The sequence below is a fragment of the Anopheles stephensi genome, chromosome 3 (assembly GCF_013141755.1).
Source record: "Anopheles stephensi strain Indian chromosome 3, UCI_ANSTEP_V1.0, whole genome shotgun sequence".
NCBI lineage: Eukaryota > Metazoa > Arthropoda > Insecta > Diptera > Culicidae > Anopheles > Anopheles stephensi.
In genome coordinates this window covers 6,791,777-6,811,926 of record NC_050203.1, presented here as the reverse complement: position 1 = coordinate 6,811,926, position 20,150 = coordinate 6,791,777, and the positions used below count along the sequence as shown (strand labels likewise).

At 47.0% G+C, this 20,150-nt stretch overlaps 1 protein-coding gene across 1 annotated transcript in view; it reads left to right on the top strand.

Annotated features, from left to right (window-relative positions):
• The window catches only part of LOC118510335 (mucin-19), a 115,040-nt gene that overhangs the window by 73,664 nt on the left and 21,226 nt on the right, over positions 1 to 20,150 (top strand). The window lies entirely within an intron of this gene.

The following is a 20,150-nucleotide window of genomic DNA, read 5'->3' as shown; positions in this document are numbered from 1 at the left end:
GTCTTGGAGGATGGCGAAACCCGGCGAAATGTCGGCCAAGAATTGGTTGTCAGTCGCTTGTCGCACATTTGCTGATTGGATTTTCCACCCATCGATCGGCTCCAATTGATGAATTATGATGGTAGATTAAACTTTGGCAGAGTAATTTTCCACCGCCCGGTCGCCTCCCATCCCTGGTCCTTCGGTTTGGACGGGCCAAACAAGGCACCCCCCGTGAGTAAACACATTTTGTCAGTGAAAGATTACCGTTCTTGTCACTGTTTGTCCTTTTCTGCGTGATTTATCTTCGTACGCGTTCGTGTGTTTGAGTTTGGGGAGGTAATATTTTGGAGTTGAAGACTCTTTAAAAAAGTTCATAAAATTTTTGACGATCGGTCCGGGGCTGTCCCGGATGTACGGATGCAAATACAGATTAGATTAAACGATCTCATTCAACCATCGGCTTGCAGTGGATCCTTCACGACACACGCTTCCTGGACGTGCTCCAGAGGACACACGTCCTGTACGATGAACTTTCCATTCCGGATGCTGTCCATACCCGGCTCGGTTGGGTCGGTCGAAAGTTTTTTAATCGAAACTGCTACCACTACTTCCACGGGATGTTTGATTTATTCGGCGGAATATGAAGCTCAGCAAACCGACAGCACCGACCACTGCTGCCAGCTCGGGATGCGCCCGAAACCCAGCGGCGGCCAAACAGCAAACATTTTCCATCAAATTATATCCTTCTTCGTTGACCTGCGATTGCCATCAGCCGGAACGTTGTGTTTTTTTTTTGTTTGTTTGCTTCGAGTTGTCTGAACTCTCGGAAGTAGCAATGTGATGTGCGCTGGAAGGGCCAACTTTTAATAACCGGGTTAGAAGTTGTAAATCGATTTGAGTCAACCGAAGCGGAAAAGTTCTGTCCGGGGCTTCCGGGCGTTGTCTTATTATTTTTTCGTTTTTTGGCTTATTTTACGCAAAATAAATGGTCCCGGCCGCGGGCCCGGAGGATTGGTTAACGGCGGCTAGCAGGAGCACTCCCGTTGACCGTGCGCTTCAGGATGGGAGTTGAGAAGGATCAAGCTGGTGGTGGGTTAAAAAGCGTGGCAAATAGAGTTTACGTAAGTGACAGTTTTCTGGGGAGGGGTGAAAATTGAATCTACCTCTTCGTGGCATGGCAACCTCCTTTGCCAACCGGAAACCGGTGTTGATCCGGGAGAGATTTTGAACATTTAGTGCATCATGGTGAGCTTTTTCGGGAAGCTTTTTCTTTCAGGGGAAGTTTTCAAGCAACTTGAACGCACCGGGCTGGAAATGTGTTCTCAACTCCTCTGAAGAAGTAACATCCATCGTCATCATCGTCAGAGCATCGGAGCAATTAGTTTGGGATTTGTGTTGCCGAACGGAACCTGTTCCGTGTCTTCGGTTCGTTAAGGCACAAACAAATCCCTCCGATTGACAATACACGTGTAGAATCGGGGTTTTGTTGGCTGCAATCTGTTTTATTTTACGCGGCTCCGTTGTGGTTCTGGTGGATTCTGCCAGCACTTAAGGTAGGATCAGACGAGCTCTCGCTTACGATGGAAAATTGGGGTTTCTTCCAACCTAAGTCCTATTTTGATGGAGAAGACTGTTTCCAGCGGATGGTTGGTTGGTTCGTTGGTTGGTTGCATTCTTCCCGTGTCCTGACGCCATGCTTTCACACCTCCGTAACGCCACGTGTCGTACCGCATTTAATGAAGTGCAGCATGTCGTGTCATCATCATCATCAGCAGCAGCATCGACCGGAGCAGGAACATGTCAATGTGGTTCGCCATGGCTGGGAGTTAATTTCATCGACAAACAGTAAACACACATTCGGTTCCGGTCCGGAGGGGACCAACAACAACCCAAAAGAAAAAAAGCCGTCGGTGATGGCTAACAGATGTGCTGTTAAAAGCCGATATTGATTAGGTTCTTACAGCGGGCCGTCGTGTCGTTATGAACTGCAAATAACAACAGGGGAGAGAGAGGCGTCCTAAAGCAGGGCCGAGCGAACGACGGATGAGAAAATGAATAGCCTAATCCGAATGTCACTCGTACGTCGCACGGGAGGGAAAAGCTAATGGAACATGTGGCATACACAGCAATGGCAGCGTGTGAGCTCGGATCGATATAATGGTCCAACAGCCGGACGGGGACGTCGTCTGTTGCTTTTAACGGAACCGTTGCCGAGGGAAGTGTGTTTACCAATTTTAGAGCCCGCGCTTATGCGTTTCCTTCCCCTGGAGGAGGCTATTTTCGGAACAGATAGGCCAAAGGAAAATAAACTGTAGCTATGGTCGTCGATAGGGCGAGAGAGAACTTGGCGGACAGTCGGTAGTCTCGGGAGGGTTTAAGTTTCAATCAGTGTTTTACTGAAATTAATATCTGTTTTTCTAACAGAAACTCTCAAGTGCCGATTGTGATCCGAAAGGGCGGAAGAGTTCCGATGGGGTAAGAAAGCAGGCAGCTCATATTAACCAGTGTTGGCGGTTGAACATGCCTGTAACATTAACTTTCGATGGGAGCATGAAACAGTCCTGCAATACAGGGTTAAATGGCAAATCGAACCATGAAAATAGCTGTTTTCCATATTATGGCCATGGCGAGGGTCTGAATCAGTTATCACGAACATCGGTCTCTAATGTGAAGCGTAAGCTCGGCTTGCCACAACACCACACGATCACAAACGATGTTACTGTGCTGTTGAGCTTCTTGTCCCGGGGTTCGAACCGGGCCATCGAATGTGTCTAGTCATGGATGGTTTGTTTTTATTGGCCAGCTGCATTGGACACTCTGTTCGTCTCGTCCTTTTTTGTGTTGTCTTGGCACATGTTGAGTGTCGGTTCGGTTGGGCAGAATGTGTTGTTTCCGATTTAAAGCAAACATCATCCTTGAATGTCCCAGTCCGTCCCCGTGGGGAGAGAGAGAGAGAGAGAGCTCTCCAAAGGGGTACCAGTCCTCGTTCAGCATGTTGTAGAAAATGAATACTCATCGAGCTCGAGTGTGTGTGTGCAGTAATCCTTCCGGTTCATGTTTGTGTTTGAAAGAAGCTTATGCTTTTCTTGGTGGTCTTCGGAACCAAGTACCACCAATCGAAACTGGACCCATCCCCCGAAAAAAAAAAAAAACACTCAAGAAGAAGAGCGAACACATTGCGCCACAAAGAAATGTGCTTCAAAGAACGCTCGAAGGATCCACTCTCACTCTCAAGACGAGAACCCACTTTCTCACTCCACTTGAGTGTGGAGAGGTTTAGGAACTTTGATGCACAAACTTGAGAGGAGAAAAAAAAACGGGAAGTTCGTTCCTTCTGGCCCCCTTCTGGACGAAGATGAAGAGCGTAACGATAATAAAGTAATCAGTATATAATTCCACATACGGGCACCAACACCAGATGGCTGACCTCCACCAAAGCTTGGGGTTACTTTATGGTTGGTAGTGTTGCGCTTGAAGATAAAGTTTTGCTCATCCAGTTCCTTGCGTGGTGTGGAATGAGAGGATGAAGGAAGAATCTTGTGTAGTCCTGTTTTTCGATCTTTCTTCTTAGTCCGGACCCAGGACATGGGAGTTTGGATGCAGTGTATGAGATGAGTTCAGTCGAGGAAGCACCAGCTGTAGGCAGACGGTTTAGCAATCCTCCAGAGAGTCCTTCCAGATCGTGCACTCTCCCGGACAATCGATGCGTACTGGACGAGAACTTGTTGGATTGCTGATATCCACTCGACTGTGTTGAAGTACATTGGCGAGTCGACGAAAAGAGGCTTTCAGCAGCAAAATTCAGGGAACGCAAGTACATTCCGTGGCCATTCCATTGCTAACGAAGTCAAGTGCACACACCCGGGTAGGACGTAGATCTTGCTCCCGGCTCCATCCGAGGGTTTTTAATTAAACGTCTAAATCCTGTGTCCTCGACGGACGTAACGGACCACCCTCGAAACGCTGGAGCTTGTCTCGGTTAAGCTGATTAGATTCCATTCGCTAAAATCCACCTGGTTTTTTCGTCTTCCCTTCTCGTTACAGGTAAGCAATGGGAGAGTACTGCCGGCGTCGGATCGTTTTCAGGATGACTTCGTTGTTCGTTACGGATTAGAATTTTCAAGGGTCGAATGGTCGGTTTGACTCCATTACCGGGTCCTGCGATGGAAAGCAGCGTTTCGATGAAGCATTGCCGGTCTTTCACTCACTCGCCATCGTCACCCGGGCTGTCCGTTCGATCGACCAAGCGCCAACGAAGCGCAGCGAGCCGGTAAAGAACAACACTCACGCACCACCGAACGGACGGAGACCGGGGGTGACATTTCAGCGCGGACCATGGATGGATGCGTTCCGCGCTTGGTAGCGGTGCCAATGGTGGTAGCATCGCGGAAAGAAGGTGAAATATGCCTTTGTTTTATTTTGTGTGTGGATTGCGGTGGGCTTGGGACAGACAGGAGTCAGCGATGGCATCACACCGGTGTCCGTCCAGCCGGCACACACCCCCAGCAATCGGTCCGGAAAGGGTTTCCTGACAAGACTGGCTGGGGATGGTGGCATTGATGATGATGGTGTGATGGGCTGTGCTAAAGCCGCAGATACGGAGCGGGAAGCCATCGAACCATGGAACCCGAGAGGACACGCAAACAACCAAAACGGCAAAAAGAAATGTTTAATAATGAAACCCATTGTGTATCGTGTCGGTCGGGGGTTTCTTCACCGACGAGGCAGCTAGCGCGCGTATATTCATCGGAACCGGGAAAGTTTTTCAAGACAAAATATGGCACAACTTGCAGCCATTCTGCTCTGAAACTGCTCCTGAGCCCGCGGCCAGAATATGAATGCGTAATCGGGTAAACTATTTCCTTGCATCACCATCCGCCAGCATACTTCAGGAGAAGTTGGCTGGAAGTAGCCTGGGCGATTTCTTTCCTCCGAGAGTCATCCTCCGAGAGTTGCCTTCACGACTAGGAGGGGTTCTATTTTTTTCCCCCCACTCAACCATTGCCACCTTCGTTAGTGTGTGTGTTTTCTGTTGCGCAAAAGTTGGGCCGGAAAGTTTTCGGAAAGCTATAAAAATCGCTTCTACTCTGCTGTACCGGGCGACGAACGCTTGGCCGAAGAGTGCTTGAACCGGGCACAAGCCTTTATGGATTAAGTTTTGTTTAATTAGGTTAACCGGGCACAGGTGGGGATGCTCGGGAGCTAGTTTGCAGCCAGCCTTGATCAGGGAATCGGGTGGATTTCCCTTAAGGCCAAGGGACGGTGGGACGATGACTTTATCTAGCTTGCAAAGTCGGGTGAAGGATTGTTTGCAGATACAGGTAGATCGGGAAAGTTAGACTGTTCAGCTGACGTGGGATTTCAATTGGAAACTAGAGAAGGTTTGTTTTCGTAGCAATATTCCAAGTAAGTGGTTCTATAGAGCTTTTAAAAAGCCTTGCCAAAAATAGAAAAAATGTTGCTACACAGCTCTTTTGAATTATTTTTAGATGAACTACCAAGATTCCAAAAGCTTGTGGTATTACGTAGCAATAGACTTTAGACTCAACAATATTGCAGCACCAAAGTAAAATTGTCATAAAATATATGACTATAATTTTCAGAAAACTAAAAGTTTCTTAGTATGTTTGCTTTAAAAATATTAAATATGATTTAATTTGATATCGTTTGACGTTGAAAAGGCTATTTGACAGCTTTTTCCGTTGTCAATCTTATGGCAAATATCACTGGCTACTAAGACTCTATTCAGGATATAAATCTCGCGAACAGCTGTCTAAAATTAAGCTTCCTGTAAAAAGAACCCCAACTAAAATAGTTAAGTAGCCAGCGAGGAAAGGAAGTTGAATTCAGTTCCAAAGGCTTTTCCTACTCATTTTAAAGCTGTACCGAACACTGCAGCACTTTAATCGCCCTTCGCGTCCTTGATCGACGCGCAGAAAGTATTACCCCCGCTTTTGCAGCTTTTTGACTGTTGGTGTCCTTGCGCACCGAACATCCCTTTCACAACGCTAAACCGATTGTGTGAGTTAGCGAGGCCTCTTACAATTTGGTACCTTTACCATCTCGGGCAAACACCCCCACCCCTCCCCCCCTTAAAAAAAGGTATGACATTATCAAAAAGGGTCTTCGCGGTTGGCTGCCCCGTGTGTTCCCCGTACCGGTACGAGCTGCGTATGCGTTTTTGTTTTACTGTTACATCTCGCAACCCTTCCGGCTGAAGGTCGTAAGCTCTCGTTTGCCTCCGGTATCGATTTGCTGCTCAGCCCCCACTCACCTGACCCCTCAATCGAAGTCTCCGGATGTAAAAATACGTACACCTTCGCCCATACACGATAAAGAAAACGGAAGGATGGAAGGCTGCGTCGACCGGCGACACAGGCGAGATGTCGAAAATCGTCCACGCGCTAATGGGTGGGTACACCACACCCCCGGCACATTGTGCGCTTACTAACCATTCTGCTAATGTTGTGTTGGTTTTTGTATTTTCCCCTTCTGCTTTGTTGGTCGGAATGGAATTTTTTGGATGTTTATTTTTCGGCTGCCTGTGGCGGTCGCGGTTGTTGGCGCATAAAAACGGTGCCGAAAATGGAAGGTAAACGCGGAATGAGTCAATTAGGGCGCGTTCAATTCCGAAGTGAAGATGATATCCGAGTGACGAGGACGAGGTGACACACTCAAGTAGTAGCTTGCAGGCAAGAGCTGACAATTCGCTGTAATACGTTGTTATACTGCTGTTATACAAAGAACGGAGCAGCAAGAGCTGTCGTCAACACAACATTGCGGCAAGAGTAAATGTTGGTGGCCAAAGTTAAGCGATGTTTAAAATTGAATTATGCAACGCGTTTTAATTGAATTGATTTCCATACTGCGGGCCTGAATTGGGTTCGCTCAGCTTTTTTTGTGTCTTTTTTGATTTTTCATCCATTTTTCCCTTCTTCTAGGAAATGCAAAATGTTTGGAATTTATTCACGAATCAAACATAATTCAATTTGCCGGCGGGTATTCATAAGACACTCGAGCAAAAGTTGTCTAATCATATTCAAGAAAATTTCGCCCTCCCGGTTGATGATTCGATTGTGGCATAATAGCTCTGGTTAGAAATCATCGTGCTTCTGCTGCTGCCATAATTTATTTTTCTCTGGCTGCCCTTTGGCGGACGATAACGAAAGTGAGGGTTGGAGTTAAGGATTTTTTTTTGTTATTATTTGTTGGCAATTTTCCCTTCTTCGCTGCAGATAGACCGAGCGCTCACCGAGCTCGTTAAGAACACTACCAACTCCACCGAGAGTGATTCGAGGTTTGGGGGAAAGATCCGCACCGAAAATGATTGTACCTTTAGGAATTCGGAAATACGACGGGTCATGTTTAGGTGCCCTTGCTCCTATTCACCGTTACATTGTCGGTGGCATTAGCACGGAAGCCGAATCAGCCTGTCCGTGCCCTTTGTTATGCTAACAAGGTTCGTATGGTGGTGGGATCGCGATTTATGCTCAGCAGTACAACCGAGGGGTCGTATCCTTTTCAGTACGAGTCTTTTGTAGCCATAGCCCTTCTTTGCTGGCTTGTTTTTCCCTTTGGATTGGAGCACGTCGGAAGTTGGGCCCCACAAAATCAGGTACGATGGCGTCGATGAAGGTAACGCCGGTTCCGTTTAGTATTGACGAGTAACGAACGAACGGTGGCTGGCATTTTGGATGGTAGTTGACTGGAGTAGTACTGACGTGTACATCCTGTTCTCGTTTTGGAACTCGTTTTGTGGACCGGATGCTGTACGGGAAGAGAAAGAATGGAAGTGCTTTTGTTTGAGATAGTTTGTATGCAAAATAGGCCTTGTTAACTTCAACATGATACTTAATTATACTGGTTTAAACGTGCATTGGAGGATTCTTAAGCTGTTGAAGCTCTTTTATACTACGAACATTTTGCTTGCCGAATCAACAAAATTTTGGTCAGTTTTTATGTTAGCACATGTGTTAGACAGCCTTAAGTAGACACGAAGCGTTACTAAGCGTTACGCGTTACAGTTGTCAAAAATTTCGATTCGCTCGTTTTTGCTGTATTAGTGAATGAGGTACAAGGCCGTATTTGAAGGAAAAAAAGCAGAATTGCCCATGGCTGATGGAACATTTTCATGGTTAGTTCAATTTAAGAAGCTAACAGCTTTAAAGACTCTTTTTAATTGCCTGCAAACAAACATCCGTGCGATCGTTTTAATGTCGACGATCGAACGAACCGGCACACGAACCATCACTCCATTAAGGTTCCAACAGCCAAAAACGAAACGACGCTGACGATGCCGATGTTCGTCGTCCTAAACGCTCTGTCCCTCAAAACTGTTGTCCGCCTTCGCATAAACCTGTCGCGTTCCGCCCTGGGGCGGTTTAGGTGGTTCGATTTTCGGTTCAATATGGCGCAGCCGAAAAAAAACCTGCCCAGTTACCGTTTGGAAGAAAACGCAACCCGGCCGCAACTTCTTGAAGCGAAGAAAGCTGAAGATGGATGAATAAATTTGCATACGCTTATGGTCGCCGGAACCGCTCCGGGGTCGGGAACGAGACTTATTTCATATTCTTGCCCTGCCTGCCTGCCTAACGCTACGTTCACTTTCACTTCGACCAGGCACGTGTGGGGGGAGTGCCCCAGCCAAAATGGGCAGAAAAGGTGGCCAATGTTGATTTCCCGAAATGGGAAAACAAGCGAAAGCTTGTCGTACAATTTGATTACCTTTCTACCCGGCGGTCGGCGGCTTGTGTCTTACCCCGGGTCCTACGTAAGCCTTCTGTTCCCTTGTTCTCTTCTTGCGTTAGCTTTCGGGTTTCGGGAAGCTGTGTTGTATATTTTTCGTGTTTACTCGGTTGTAGTCTTGGCTTTCTTCTGGTAGCTCTGATATTCGGAAGAACCGACCATGACCCCGAACACCAATCGAAACAAGGCCCGGTCGGTCGCAAGAAGGCATTATTCTTTCGGCCACCATTTCTTTGAAGCATTCACCCCCGGGGGGAAGTTTTCGGACCTAAAATTAGCAATTTAATTTTGCACTGCATGCTGATGATGAGGTAACGGCGGGAAGCTCGCGACCATGCCTTTGAAATGGGTCAATCGAGTTGAACTAGCCCTCGGGAAACATCATTAGCACACGCACACAGAAAGGACCTCCAAAGGGATCTAGCCATTCGTCGAACCAATTTCCCGGCACAGCAAAAGCTCACCAAACACAAAGATGGATTCGATTGGATCAGTGTTTCAAACTTAATTCACCCACTGCTGACAATAAGATTAAGGTTAAGAATGGCGTTAGAAAATGTGCGTCAAATTCGTTTGTGGGAATCGGGCTGGTCCGGGTGCATTTTCGGTTCGTGCACGTTGACTTCCAGCATCAAGTCGGAAGCGAGTACCTTAAATCGGTACGGAAATCGTTTCCGATAATGGTTTGGCCCTGGGGAAGAGGGTGGTTTGAGGGTTTTCGAACACCACCGGAAAGGCGCAGATGAACTGTTAATATTTATTTTGTCGCACGTTCTTTGCCCCGCACGTTTATTTATAGAGAGAGAGAGAAAAATAGACGAAGAAGCTCTTCCCGGGTTGGGGAAAACAAGTAAGTTCCAGGGATCATCCAATCAGTGGCCCTCACGTCTGCTCTGGATGATGGGCCCTTTGATGCATGCGGGAGACATGTTCGGAAGACAAAATGTAAACATCCGATAGGTTCGCTTCCTGGTCTACATCACTGCAGCAGACGGAGTTCATTACGGAAGAGGAAGCAGAGACCGATCCGTCGACAAAAAAGGATCCTCATCGGGTAGTGTTGATGTTGGATTTGTTGATGGTATTTGACTACTGCAGATGACGGTGGCACCTTTCGTACGGTTTCCGCAACCCCAGAAGGTGATTAAAGTAAAATCATGGTTAGGTTGGATGAATTATGTACTTGGAAATCTTGCTGCCAACGAGCAGAGACAGATGCTAATGCCGTTTTTACCGAAGGCACAATAGTTCCTTACATTCGGATGTCTTCCGATTCCTGGAGACACGCCAGGATCCCGTTTGATGTTTTACTGAACGAATCAATAGCTCGGTTGTACACGTGTGAACTGTATAGCGACTACTGTACTGAATATTTCATACCAACACCGACATTCGTCAAACCGGCATTATGTGATCGAGGATCGAACTGCTGTCGTCCGGGTGCTACGGGTCCGAGGGGCAAATGATACTTCCTTTCATCTTTTAAATTATTCATTCAATGTCCATGATTTGTGTCATCGTGTGTCTCTGTGTGTCTTGGTGGAATCCCTTTTTCTTTACGCACCCAAGACGATACCGATACCGAACAAGCCAATTGTAGGACGGTATCCCCGGTTGGGAGACATCACAGTAACAAGAAATTGAATAGTCCAATTTTCGACACCCCTTGGGCTGGCATCGGAGTGGAAGATACCTAGCCGAAGGATGGATCCCTTTCTTCAAAAGTCCTCTCGTCGAACGTCCTGCGAAATGAAGCGTGTCTCGTTAGAATCTCATCAATATACATCTCCGCACAGCAAACCCGAGGCGGACGCTGCGTACGGTCGGCCAAAGCTAGCTCTCGCTGACGAAGCTGGATGGCCGGGACGGACAGATATATGCTCGTAAAATCAGTCACGTAAATAATGCCGTTATCGCAATCGGAATCGAAACCCACCTGAAGAAACGTCCTTACGAAACAAAATCAATAAGTCCCATTTGCCTGACAGCCGCCAGCCCCAAATTCCGAAAGCTCGCTGGTGCTGGCGAGGATTTGTTTTAGCATTGGCAGTGGACCAGGCTTCCGGGCGGATAGGACGAAACACAATCTGCTATCTACAGTGGTCCATCTTTTACATCTCATTTCCGGTGAGCGCATCCTGTCCGTCGGTGGAGAGCCAATCTGAGCGAGGGTTTTGGTTGGGGATGAATGAGGCCGGATTCGTCGTGACGATGCGAAATGAGTCAATTAGGGTAGCGATGCCGTCGATGGTATCTCGGCAGACGATCGAACCGAAGGGGGGGGCCCCTTTTGCTCTAATCAAGCAAATCCCCGCTCCGAAAAGGGCGAGCTTTGTACAGGGCTTTGTGTGGATCTTCGGCTCAAGTCAATCGCTTGAGCGCCGAAAAAGGGAATAACACCAAATCAAGTGCCCGGCCAGATTGGCTGTCCGGCTGGTCTCGGAGCTTTTGTCTGAGTGTGAATGCTTCGTAAAAAGGCATCCGACATTGATGGTGTAGATAAGCGGCGCACTATTTAGCCGTACCGAGCTCATTAGTATGTTCGGCGTCGTAGTAAGTGCACGCCAAAATGGCCAGCAGGCCGGCAACTTCCAAGTTTGGGGAGACACACACACACAGCCGATCAGGGACGACATTAGTCGACGGAATCGAACAATGACACACATTTATGCTGACCATAAAAAGACTCTCCATCAAGCAATCACATTGAACGGCACGTGTTCCTTTCAGCCGTGTGTATGTGCTGCATTTGAGGTGTTCGAGGTGAAGGCCACCATCATCATCGATTGGGGAATGGGCGTCCCGAGATGTGGGGTTATGCGCGCGTCTCCATCGCCCCAAAAAGGGACAAGCACGCTGCCGTTACGTTCGTTCCTTCGTTCGATACGTGGTGTGAAGCGGGTTTTCAAGGTTTTGTCCACCGTGTCACACGCTGCAAGCGGAGGTTCACACGTGCTAATGCGTCGCCCTGCCTTGCCAGTCAGTTGGCAAGCTCACGTAAGACAGATCGCGTCTCGGTTTGCTTTTGTTTATAGCTCGACGACGACACAAATGCAAATATTGCGCCCGAGTTATTGCATAAGAGTCGGTCGTTGTTGCGCGTCGTGTCAATTTGCCTTCGAGGCCACTTCCGTGCTGCGACCACGTGACAATATGGCGGTGGAGCTGTGTGTTGTTATTTTGTTCCCGCTCTCGCGCTTCAATTGAATTCTTGCTGGTTGTTTTTAAATGCAGCAATAGACCCGCACCCGGCGGTACAAACAATTGCCACTGTTGTATCGATCACTGAGGAGAGGAGTGTGGTTGGCTTGTTGGAGATTCCTATTAGTGTTGGGCGAGCTTTGTTTCACACGATAGCGTTAGCGTCACGTTGGTTTTGCCAATCCTTTAAATCGGCAAAACTTCGTCGCCTGCAACCGATCTTCTCAATTAAATCGGTTTGTGGAAAATTCTCAATCAAGCAAGGGCTTAGGCGTACTAAGCTGAAAGATTAAAGCAACAAGGCCGCATGACAAAGCTTGGGGGGTTTTCTGTGACAGTAATTTATTTGCACTACCGAAGCTCGGTTCGGAATCGTCATCAAAATTAATTAATTTTTTTTCGGGGTCCCCCGTAATCCTTCACATTCTCACCGAGGTGCATCATCTGAGCCGGGGCGTTTATTCCAATTTTTTGGGAACGTTAGCTCCCCCCCCCCCAGGTTAGCTCACCGAATCAAATAGACAAACGGGGTTGACGAGACGAGCAAGTCCTGGAAAAGCCCCTTATAAGCTTCCGCTTTGCCACTATTCATTGCCTGCCGTCGATATTGATACGCTTTGATGTTATCGTCAAATAAACCGCCTCCACCGTGCTGTTTGTCCCCCACTGACTGAGGAGGACAACCGAAAGAGAAAAATGCACAAACTCCGGAGTAGTTTGATCAGTTTTATCGGGTTTATTTTACTGTCAGCTAAGGCCGAACCGAGCGCCACAACTTTGGTGTGTGGTGCTGGTGGTTCCACACCACAAACATAAAAGCCTAAATGGTGTACACGAGCATTGCCAGCATGTTTGCATTTGGGTGGCGCTGTGTTTGTTCGAACGCAGTAGCGTCTCCAGCGTAGCGTCCCCTCTTGTTCAACATTGAAGGTTTCGGGAAGGGATGGTTGTTAACCGGTGAGCGAGGAATGTTTATTTTAATGTGACAGCTCAAAAAAAGGGAGGCCTCCCCTCCCGAAATTGGGTATGAATTTGAAGCCGCCCGAAACAACTATGATGGGCTGTGCGGGTATGTGTGTGTGTGTTGTAAAGGCAAGCTCGTTAACATCCAATTCGATTAGAAATACGAGCAAACGGAAACATTTGCTGATGCTTTACTTCCAATCTAAATCTAATCGACAGAACGTTTGTTTTTTTGCGATGCCAATCGTGACCGACCATGATGATGGAGCCAAGTAGTGCGATTTCGTACTGTGGAAGCTGCACTGGAAGAGCGATGGAGCCTGCCGGAAGGTCAGCAGCTCCGGTACTATAATTATTAGACGGCTCGGTCGGATCGATCCGATGGGCTTAGCTAATCAGCGTCAAGGACCGGTGTGCCACTCAATCGGCCGCGGGTCATCGTTGTAACGAACCGTTGTGCGGGTTGCACCAGAACTAGATGAAGTAGGCAAAATCATTCAAAAAAGCTTCATGAAAAGCTCTACCAGTAGAAAAAAAGTGGGGGGCATTCTCGCCTCTGTTGTTTGCTTGATTGTAACCATAGGCGGCGAAGTGAGAACAGCTAAGGTCATTCGAGACCCGAGTGCCATCCGATGTGGTTTGTTGGCCAGTTTTGCGAAGCAAATGCTCGCCATTTTGTGTTTAGCGGTGGAGCTTCAGTTCTTCGGTTGCGGATTTTCGGCTAGAATCGCTCTTCTTCATCGTTCTGCTGGCTGCTGTTGGTTGTTTGGCGGGAGCAAAAGCAGGCTGTGAGGTCAAGGTGGCAGGTTTAAGACACGATTGATTTATGGTCGCCGCCGTCTGTCGTGTTTTAAGGGTGAGTACCGCTTTGCGAGCAAAACGGATGACCTTCCGTTTAATATGAGGGTACGGCCGCATGACGGTAACGATTTGTCATTTCCGACCCGGGCACTCCACTCGAGTGAAGGAAGTACATTTTAATCTTTTGGGAGAACGAGTCGAACGGAACGGAGGCTCTTTACTCATTAGTTAAAGTGGTTGCGTTTTTGGGGAGGGCGTTGAATGAAGCACAAAATTTCAAATTTGTTCGCTTTTAGTTGATTTTGTATGCTAAAGCGTTAAACCGATACAACGACTGATGGAACATTTACACGTGACCTTGGCTTCGGAAGAGCGTTGGTAATTGAGAGTAAGCTTCCCGTACGGAGCTATTGCCAAACACGATCGTTAGAGAAAAAGTTCCGTTCCACAGCTCTATATGAGCTTTTGACTTAAGGAGAGCTTTTCTGCACTCCAGACGAAGTCGGATGTTTCTAATGCTATATCTTAAACAGGTGGATGAGGTTTCGGGTCTTCAATTTCAATCAACGTTCACAAGACTTATACGATTGTTGGGGATTTCTGGGGACACAAAATCGTCGTTCGATAAAATTTGTCGAAGAGCCTTTCGTGTGAGTTTCACAATACCTGTGGTAGACAACAAACAAATCAAATCCAAACATAATCATTCGTGGGAACTACGATTCTTCAACGAGAATTAGACCACTCAATCGTTTGGTTGCATAATTAAACACGCTCGCCTCTTAAAAACTTGCTCTATGATGATCCAAAAACAGCCGTCACACTAATCCGTAATACTCTCCTGTGTGTGTGTTAAATTGTATCCATTCGGTGGATGAAAGCCAAACAAAACCTGGCTTCGAAGCAAACTGATTGCGGGTCGTCGGGCTAGGAATTTACTCTCCCGGTGACGCTTTCACACAAGTTTTCCTCCAGCCCAGCCGACAAGGTCAAACAAACACCGGCATTAGAGGTGGAAATGCTTCTGTCGAATAGCAATCTGTCGAAGCTTTTCTGTGATGATGATGCCGATGTTGTGATGTTGCTGATGAAAATTAGTTTTCAACTAAACCTCGTCCTCCCCATGGCTGGCGGTTTGATGGTTAATTTTCCGTTTGATGTGGTCGTTTAGAGGGTTTATTATGTGCACGTGGTGTGGTGCAAAACGGTTTTCCTCTAACGCTTGGCCTTCCCCCCCAGGTTCCCCCAAAGAGTCCGCCGTAGGTGGCTGTGTGGCGCACATTCCTCCCGCAAGCGCACCCGTTTCGAAGGGACACACGTTTTGGGATTTTATTTAATAAACTAAATGATGAAGATAATCATGGCTCGCTTTAGCGATGCCGCGTGAGGTACCGACATAAACTTTTATTAAAATCGTATGCAGATTAGCACTTCCATGGCTCTCTCGCTGGGGTACCCTTTTAACGGGCGTCAACGGGGATGCGAAATCGTTTCGAATGTGGCTTAATGGTGGTCTCATCCGGATGATGATTATGATAATGACGGGAGCTATGAGCGACCGAACGGTGGCCATTTCTCGTGCCGCTTTTTTGGAAGCGTTTTAGTTTCGGCAAGTTATGACTTATTTTAGTGTTTGCTCGATTCGTTCGAGATAAGGTCCTCTTCCGTCGATGGAAACTTTTGCGTCTCGTCATTCGGGTGTATCGAATTCACTTCAATTCCCGCTGGAAGCAATTTGTGCCTCTTCGTGCAATGCGTCAAAAATTTAATTCGTCCCGCGAGGACTCATTAGAGCCACTGTTAGGACTGCTGTGTGTGTGTGTTTTCGCAGGTTTCGAGTAAACCCACCGTTCGCACACCGCGTTTGTCAACGTCATTGGCAGCGGTGTTACATTCACAATTCATTCGAATTTTCCACCTAGTAGTCAACGTTCCGTACCCAGCTCCAGCCATTGGATTGGAGCAATTATGATTCGTTATTCAACCCTCGACACCGTCGCTGACGCTACTGTCAGTGCCAGTGGTGTGCGCTCTACCGAGAAGGGCGCAGCCTTACCGGAATCAAGAGGGGGGCTGATGGCCGAGGTTTTTCCAAACCGTACTTTTCTAGCTTCAGATAAACTCATAACTTCTCCACCGAGCTCCCGAAGCTCCCTCGTCGTGTTTTTTCTTCTGCTTCTTCTTCCGTTGCTGCTCTTATGCCTGCTCTCGCTTATAACCGGGAAGCTTATTTTAACCTACCGACTGGTTGGATGGCTGGCTGGTGTTATATCCAACCCCGGTTGGAAAATAAATAGGGAAGGAAACCGAAGAACTGAAAGTGAAACCTTGCACTCTCACTGGGAACGACATGGCGTGACGTGGCGTTAAAATTGGACGTCGAAACAGGGCGAGAGATGTAAAGTAGCGACAGTTAGGGGGAAAAAAAGTGTATACAGACACACTTCATAACACTTACTTCCTCACTCACGGGGTCTTAATTTGTGCAAATTATGTTGAATGAAGTTGTTAGCAAGTTTTGAGCTCGTCGGCTCTCGGTTTCCTCTTCGCTCTTTCCACCAAGCCCATTATTCGCACAGCTTTTTCGCTGACAGTTTTCCAAATGCCCGTGGGGGCGGTGGAGAACTGTGGAAATATCAGGACTTTTTCTTCTTCCTCGTATAAGCTTATCTGCTGGGATTACTCTGTTTATGAGTGAGTATGCGTGCTCATGGAGGAAGCTGCAAGCTAGTTAATAGCGGTGTAATAGTTTTAAAACGGTTTTTTCCCAAGCTGGAAAATTGTTTTGAAAATTCTTTGTAAGTACCACAATGGAATTAAGCTAAGAAGCTCCAGTTTTTCTCCGATACTACTAACTTTTACACCATGGACACCATTATACCATTCTAACTCCGCATCTAGTTGCCACAGCTTCCTTGACAACGCATGCGAACCGCAACATTGCTTTGACATTTCCCCGTATTCCACGAACTCCTCGGCTGCCAGCAGTCAGCCAGTGTATCCAATTTTCTAATTAGTTTTCCCTGTTGCAGCATCGCTTTACGGTCGCTTTTCACAAACACTTATCGATTATTTCGCTGTTTCCGGTTTCGGGAGTGAAACTTTACCTATTAGCAAAACCACACACAGTTACAAGTGGGTTAAAATATTCCGCACGAAACATCCGACCGGGGAATGGTGGCAGAGTGTGAGTGAGTTTGTTATAGTTTTTTCACCGGGGATTCAAGACACGGCGCCAAAAGAAAATCCTCCCGTTCCTTGTGGTGAAGAAGCAATCGAACTAGCATGGCAGACAGGCTGCCGAAAGAACATGCAGCCGAGAACCGACGTAAAGCCCGTATTCGATCGTAACGGAACGTGATTTCGGTGCCAATGAGAGGATAAAACGATGGCAGTAGCGTAGCGTAGCAACCGTTACTGGGTAAAGCGTTCCCCGCTTTTACTTGGCTGGCTGGCGTCAATCGTTTCCGGAATCGTTTTCCGAAAGTTTTTGGTCGGTCGGAAAATGTTGCTCCGATAACGACATCCCTGTTGGAAGAGGGTAAGTGTGTGGTAGGCAATTCTCAAGTCGATTTCCATCCGACGATTCTCGGAAGATACATTCTTCGGAGGGATGAGACAGAAAAACAAGCAAAAGTCAATAAAAAGAAAGCCCTCCGAAAAGCGGCCGAGGTCGAGGTTCACCACAAAGAGGACAGTGTTGCGCTGTCTTGTGGTGTTGTCGACACCCGTTTGTTGTCGTTATCGACATTGGTTCCTGGGAGGCCAACGGGTGAAAGTGTCTGTGCCGAACGAGAAATCTGTATTATCTTAACGCCCAGAATGGTTTGAATATTACTTCTCGGTAGGATTTTGTCGGTAGGAAACGGTAGAAAACGGTAGTGAGAGAGGCAGCATTCAAAATTCATGATATCACGAACCGAACGGCTCGAGAACAAGCGATCCGCTGTTGCTTCTTCTGTTGCTTCTTCTCGAGAAGCACGAGAGCACAAGACCAAAATGGACACATTCCCATAAAATTACTTAATTTACAACAATATTTCATAAGCAATATAAAACTAAGGAATTTATCCCTCCGTCGGATAATGCGATGAAGAGAGAGAGAGAGAGAGAGAGAGAGAGAGAGAGAGAGAGAGAGAGAGCGCATTGTCATCGACGAGGTATCCGATCTGAGGGTGGCCGATCTGTGGTACATAATTTTCCGTCCGGCATCGTTTGTGGAGTACGCTCCAAGTGGAACGACGGAACTCCGAGCACAATGTCCTGTGTTATACGTCCCATTATGACATTCGGATCGTTTCGCACACGTGCACCTACCTTCTCCAGCCCGCCCAAGCACTTTTCCCTCGCCTCGAATTGTGAAGGAGTTTTCCCAGCAGATGTTTTCTGTTTACGATTTTGATAAATATGAGTTTTCCCTTTGTATTATTGCGATGAACGACATGCCCCCACCCTAAGATGGGCTTAACCTAGGTGTACAGTGCATCGGCTGGTAGCTGGTGCAAGCATGGAAGCGAGCTCGGAACGGCATCGTCTTTAGGCAGGCTTGACATTTATGAATGCTATTTGGAACGCCTTCGGCAGGGTGGCCACCACTGGCTGGTCTGGGGTTTGCGGTGCGTAGGATGATAAATTGATTTTGCAGATGAAATTGTTTATAGTTTGGGGTTTTGTGGTGCAGGTTGAGCGTTTAATATATTTATTACAATAGGAAGCTGGGGAGGCACTGGGTGCTTGAAGTGATTTAAATAAATTGTAAAGGGATTGTTAGGAAGTGACCTCGAGAACTCGATACAACAAAGGTTCTTTAATAACTTTCCTCAATGTTTTCACTACAAAATAGAATTTTAATTAACGTTAAAGGAAGTTGTGTAAACTCTCCCTTTTCCTTTAAATTTCTTGCTCTATCCCTTCACTTGTCTGTCCAATCAATTGCATGCTAATGTGGCTCGCTGCTGCTCGCTTGACAGTGAACAAACAAACAGGAAAGTGTTTGCGAAAAGTGGTCCACTGTCAATTGGAGCCACTGCTTATGTTGGTTGCCACACGTTTCGCACACATCGCCAGGCCAGGACTCGTGTCCTTGTCCTTTATCTGTCTCCCGCTGTCCTGTGCTGTGTTACAGCGTTGAGCAATCGAGAAGCGCACTGTTAATCAATGATCCGTGCAACGAACTAAAGGATGTTCGGGTGTTGCGCAAATGGCACTCACCGGAAGTGAGACATTTCAAATCACCGCCGGTAAATACAGCCCGGTGACGATCCCCCGCTTGCTGTCCCCCGGTGACGGGGACAATTGGGTTTGGATTTTATCGAAGCATCAAATTAGATTCGTTGTCGAAACGCTTTTCGCGCACATGCACACGTCTGTGTCCTCCTCCTCTGGCTTCCTCACTCCCACAATTCCATGGCACGGTGGCAATGGTTTCGATTTTGCAAATGAAATGGACCACATCATCCAGGCTGGGAGGATTGATATTGATGCAAGCTGGTGCCAGGGCTTTTGGGACGGGATTTTCCGGGCGCGTACAGGCGAAACGTGCTCATTTTACTGAGCAGCTTTAGCCCGTTCGGTTGCCGTTGTCACGAATTCTCCGGTATTGAGAGATGTATATGTGTGTGTGTGTCCGTGTCCTGGTCGTCGTTCAACGGGTGCCATGTGTGGGCAAAGTTTGTCACGGCGTGCGTGATGTTTTTTTGTTGCTGTTGTTGTTAGTAAAACTGCCTGCAGCCATTGTTGGTGGTAAGTGTTTTCACTGAGCTGAGGTACAAGTGGAAGTAAAACATGTATTGTTCGTGTTTTCGTTGTTTTATTGTTATGGGGAAAGAGCATTGGAAGCGCTTTATGAAACGTTTTGGGTGACAAAGAGATTTTTTCAACGAGTTTAACTTTGATTTAATAATAGTCCTATGTAACTTAATTTGTAACTAAATATTGTATGCCTTCAAGTGACTGATTCACATCATGTTTGATATGTACAAACTGTGTTGGCTTGGTTGTTAGGTCATTTGGAGCTGTAGGGACCAATACAGAGACTAGGTCATTTACAAGAGATATAGGATTAGTCAGGGATCAGAGATGAACTTTTAAAACTACTAGCTCCAGCAATATTAGTTATGTAAAGGTTGGAAAACGTTTTAAGTTACGGTTTCCTCATAACTAGCTTTAGCCGAATTGGCTTTCCTAATCTTCCTTCTAGAGAAAATCTAGAAACATTCGATGGGATTCAATTCCCGGCTATCCGACCATTAAAACGCATCAGAAGTTGTTGATTCCGCAGTTATGGTGACTTCAATGTTCTTGGCTCCTGGGGTTGTGTTCCAAGAAATCGAAATAGCCCTAATATTGGAGGAGCTTTCGAATTATTTCTTCAACCAAGATGTAGGATTGCTGATTGCTAGAACGTCTCTTTCTCGACCTAACAGCTTCGTATGTCATGTCTGCTTACTTATCGTTAC